The 5552-nt window shown below is 42.8% G+C and overlaps 1 protein-coding gene across 1 annotated transcript in view; it reads right to left on the reverse strand.

Annotated features, from left to right (window-relative positions):
- PTPRR (protein tyrosine phosphatase, receptor type R) overlaps positions 1-5552 on the reverse strand; it is a 302767-nt gene that overhangs the window by 171594 nt on the left and 125621 nt on the right. The gene's annotated exons all lie outside the window — the stretch shown is intronic.

Here is a 5552-nt window from a genome sequence, read left to right on the forward strand (position 1 = left end):
TTTTTTTATTTCACATTTTCTTCCTTCACGTTATTCCCCAAGATACAGACATTTTTAAATAGCTCTATAGCTTTAACTCCAGCTGAATTCTGAATTGTGATAAAAATAAATTGTTAGATGAATTTTATTTTACCTGCAATTTGTGTTCATTTCCCTGCAGTTATCTTGATGCTTCATTAATGCTCCAAATTAGAGATTTCTTGGCTTTGGGCATAAGGGGCTATCCACAGCTACTTAGTTAAATTGCCATGCTTTTTTTTCTGCTAAAGATATAATGTGAATAGACTTCAAAACACACAAAATACTTCCTGGGACATTTATATGCTTCCAAGGCAATCAAATAATGGCTGAAAAATTGTGAGAGAAATTTGAGCTGTTCTGAAAAGCTGTGGAGAAAATCATCTGTAATTGCAAAGAAAATAGGCATATGATGCTGCAGTAACTAGAACCAGATAACATAATGGAAAATGACGGGCAAAGATCTCTGCTTTGCTCTGCCAATATAATGCAATTTTGACCTGGAATACACCTCTATTCCAGCCAGCAAGATAGGGGTTGGGATTTTCCAATTTTCCATAAAACTGCTGAATATGCACATACGAGACCAAACAGTTCATATTTACTTGTAGCCTGTGAATGTTTAAGCTTGCTTGTCCAAAGAATATTTATGTGACAAGAAAACAAACTCAATGTACATTATGTTCCCTACGGCCTCTTTCACTGAGCTTAAAATTTACTAAATTCAAAACCAATAAAAGGAAATCCATGTTTGTACAATGTATAATTATTCTGTGGAACTCATTGCCACAGGAAGCTTTTGAGGCCAAATTTTAAAAAAATTGGATATTTGTACAGATATTAAGACTATCTAGGTTTATAACATTTTGTGGTAAGGAAACTAAACTTGATGCTTCGGAGTTCAACCCAAACTCTTAAGTAGTAAAGATCAGGATGAGATTTAGGATGGGGGATAACTCACATTTGCCCAGTTTAGGTTTCTTCAATCTTCTTCTAAAGCACTGCGTGCTCCCCAGTGTTAGACACAGGATACGTAATGGGCTTTGGAGCTACTGAATATGGCAAATATGGCAATTCCTTTGTGTAGAAAACAACTGCTGGCCTTCAGTGCCTGCAGTGCTGGCTGCAGTGTCATAGAGAATGCTGATGATTTGATTCCATAACAGGTACTGAAGTGGAGAAACCTTTTCCTCAAACATGACACTCAAAATCTATATTAGTAATTTTTTTTTCTGAATTGTGGTCAGTATGATTAGATTAGACTGCCTCAACTACGTGACATTTAGAATATTTCTCACTACGAGGAATCATTAACTTTTTTCACAAATAAAGTGAGCTGGTTTGGGGTTAGGCTGACCACTTCTGTAGGGAGAAACAAGCAGGACTGAAAAATGTTCCATCTGCACTGGCTCGCTTTCACCCGGATTCACTCACTGATGTTTTAGATGTGCTTGGAGAGTTAGTCAGTCAGTTGTAGAGAGGCTCCATGCCCTTCATGGATGATTAGAAAATACAGAGATACATTTGGTCCATTAATGATAAGGATTGTTAACGTCTGTGTCAACAGGACATTTCACCTTTGATTTTGCTAAATTCTCAACCACGCATAGAGTGCATTAGTCGGTATTCAACAAACCTACTGTGGATATTAATAACCTCACCAGTCACTGTCCTGTCTGAAATCTTTTTTTCTGTGAAGGTTATTGAAAAGATTGTGATGGACTGATCTCTCAGCATCTTTTGACACCATAGGATGCACAGGAATATCACTTATGACTGCAATCATATGGGAGGGGACAGCCCAGTCTTTTAGTAGACTTGTTCCTTTTTTTCCCCCTTGAGCAATTTCAGAAGTCATTTCTTTGTTCCTCTCTCATAGCTAGGTCACCCTGATGAACTTGTGTCATACTGACACATTTGGGTGATCATACTTAGTACTCCACCTCCTCATGGGAGAGAGGAAGGAAGGGTTCTGGAGGCAGCATGAATATAACAGAGCTATTGTGTCCCACATAGATTAATGGATCTTCTGGGTTTGACGATTGAACCCTGGTGTTTCATGGCCAGGAGTTTTCTCCTGGACTACCATACAATATTTTCATATGCTCTTTGAATAATAGAAACCAGGGGTGTCAAGCTTGTCACATGCCTCAGACTGGATCTGAACTGTGGGGTTTGGTGAGGGCCAGAATTGGCCTGGGGAAAGCAGCTGGAAAGGCAGGACCAGTGGCAGGACTGAAAGGTATGGCAGTGGTAGGGCAGCCACAAGGTGAACTGCTATTGATGGTCATGTCTACTAGGGCCCAGTGGCCCCAGTTCTGTGACAGGCCACATTCTCTGACCATGCCTCCAACTTCTGGTAACCTACTGGTAGCCCAGTGGACCATATAGAGCAGCTCGGCGGCCCAGATCTGGCCCACATACAATGTATGACACCCCTGATATAAACCATGCTTCTTAGAAGTGTGAAAATCTGTACCTTGCTTTATACAATATTACTGGAATATTGTATTTTAAGTACAATATTAAACTGTTTGCTTTGATTCAGAATTGAAGTTCAGAAAGTATATCCTGGCAAGTCATGCAGGACGATCCAGAAATGGACTTATGCTTCTAAAGTACAACTTAGATGGAACTGAGGCATCCAAAATGAGAACAGTACCTGACTGTTTAGGCACCTGAACATACTTAAATTTTCACCAGTAAAGTTATCTAGGAATTAAGTCTGTTAATACATTTGCCCTCAAGTACCGTTTGCCATCTTTGGCACCAAGATGTTTAGTTTGGCAATCTCAAGCATAAAGCTACAAATTAAGCTTCCACTCACCTAAGTTTCTTGAGGCACCTGATCTGGTAGCCATGCTAAGAACATGTCAACGACACACTCAGAACAGTGAGTTCAGCTCAAAGCACAGCAGCCACAGCCACTTTGAAAGGTGTAGCTGGAAGCACTCACCTTTTACATAATAGCCTAATGGCTAGAGAACTCACTCGGGAAGTTAGGGAGTATCAAGCCCATCTCTCTCATTTAACTTGAGCCTGGTTCTAACCACTAGGATACAGGCTTGGGGAGCAGAGCAATTTTGACTCCTGCTGAGGCTGTCCTACTGTTCACAAAACAATGTGAGATTCATGGGCTAGAAGGGCAGCAAACAACAGGGAGTGTTGCTGTAGAGCTTGGTGATGAGGACATTCCTCTGGGAGGGGAAATCATAATGTCTGCTTCCTGTTCCCAACACTGGTTACACATTTTATCCAGTAACTCTTTTATGAAAAATGCGTAAGGGGTCCAGGACTTTCCCCTCCCAGTGAATGCATTCATCACTGGACTTCAGTCATACTTCTTATGCTCTCTCTTCTGGCCTTATAAATCTTCTTAGCTGCACAGTGGCACAGCTTTAACAGGAAGCGTGGAGAGTGTCCCTCCAATCCCCCAGTGTAATCTAGTCCATGGTCTCATGGTTAAGGCACTCCCCTGGAAGGTAGCCACAGGCTGAAGATGGCATTAATCCACTTCCAGGACAAATGCTCTGGAACGGGAACGCTCAACTCCTGGCCAGCAGGTCAGATTTGGTCCCCAGTGCTGTGTTGTCCAGCCCATGGGGCTGCCAATGGGTGCAAAACTTTGGTGGTAGGGGAGCAGTGGTACTGATTCTAGCACATGTGGCTGGGCAAGGAAAGGTGCTGAGTGCAGAAGTGCAAGGCCTCAGGGGCTGATCCCATAGAACAGGGTCCAATCCTGGTGTGTGGGGCCAGGAAGGGGCAGTGCAGGGCTGGATCCCAGCTTGTGCACAGCAGAAACCCATGCTCACTTCCAAGCTGTAGTCACCAGGAGGCTGGGGCAAGCTGGTGGGGGGAACAGAGCCCTCCTGCTACATGGGCCCAAACTGGCTCTTCCTCCACAAGACCTGAACCAGCAAGCTGGAGGGAGACATGCTGTGGGGAGTTCCTGTTCTCCCCCAGTGCGCCACAGCCTCCTGAAGGCTGCAGCTCAGAGCTGTGCACTGCTTTTTGCTGTGCTGGGAACTGGGAAGGAGGGTGTAGGGGAATGGAGCCCCCTGCTGCACTTAACCAGCCTGGCTGCTCCAGGACCTGAGCCAGCAAGATAGGGGTAGGGGCTCTGTTCCCCCTCCTCTAACCTCGCAACCACAGGTGCTGACAGCAGTTAGCTGGATGGGGGCTGCACTGGCCAATCAGGGTTAACTGGCTGCTCAGCTGGGCTTGGCACAGCCTTCTGGGAGGCTTGCAGGAGTGCCCCCAGCCTGTTGTCCTCAGCTAGTGCAGACAGGCTTTGAGTTCCCACCCCACCCACCAAACAGTGAACATCTTTTCTATTCACTGAACATCTGTACTTAGCCCATATGTCTAAGTCCAGGAAATTATTTTGGGCTGTGAATCTCAGTCATAAGTAAGCATCTACCTTAAGTGCCTACTTCTGAAGACTAGTCCAAGAGACATAGTCCTTTCTTTCTATTAGTTCATTTAGGTTATTGACTAAATGTTATTGACTCCCCCTTGCCATTCAATGCAATGTCTGTTGTGAATCTCACTCTTAAGCCTCTAACTCTCCCCATTCACTATACAGAAAATTTAGATGCCTGATCTGGATTTGTCAATTCTGCTCCCAAAACCAGACATATAAAGGTTAGATGTAGTGATCCTCACTGCCATTTTCAAGTCATTTTGTAGATCTGGGGTTGTCTCTTTATCTTGTTTTGTCTGCTGAGTTCCTCATCTGTAAAATGGGCATAATGGAAGCATCTATGATAGAACTTTTCAATGTGCTTTGGAGATGTTTTTGATTATGCCTTTAAAATGTAGTTGTTCTTTCTCAATTTGGTTCTGCATTTCTCAAGGACTAAAATTTAATTGAGCATAAAACTGTCAGTCTCGCTAAAAATACCAGTTTGGAAGTATTTCAAAGCAACCAGAATTATAGTTTTGCAGCCCTTTCTGACTCTCTTCTCCAGTTACCATGAATTCTCTTAGAAAAGATGATAAAGATGATCTGACACAAAAGCACAAGACAATACACAGCCAGATGGAAACACGGGGGGAGTGATGGAAAAGTTCAGCTGAACACCACTCTAACCCTGTCATTCTTTGAGAAGCATGTGATAATTAGCAGCTTAAAACTGTCCAAACTGTCCTTATTCGATGTGCAGAAGCCAAATAATTTCCTACTTTACACAAGAAAAATACAGAGCTAAATAGAGTACAATTTTTATGCACAGCAAGTTTGCACAAGTTACGTCTTATTTTATCCTCCCAAAGCCTGCTCTATTCCTCAGAGTACTGGGCTCTTTTGAGCATGTTCAGTACGGTGCTTTATAATACATTTGCTTTATCTCTCCAACTGTTAAATCTCTAGGTATGGACTGTTTAATGTTGGAAGTTAGAGAGAACAAGTACTGTCTTTTCCTGATCCCTTTGCATAAGTTTATTTTAAGCTAGGTTTACATGTCTCAAATTACTCCAGGTCCCTGAAGTTAAAATTTCATAGATTCATAGATGCTAGGGTCAGAAGGGACCTC

The sequence above is a fragment of the Gavialis gangeticus genome, unplaced genomic scaffold (assembly GCF_001723915.1).
Source record: "Gavialis gangeticus isolate Ggan-Ray unplaced genomic scaffold, GavGan_comp1, whole genome shotgun sequence".
Lineage (NCBI taxonomy): Eukaryota > Metazoa > Chordata > Crocodylia > Gavialidae > Gavialis > Gavialis gangeticus.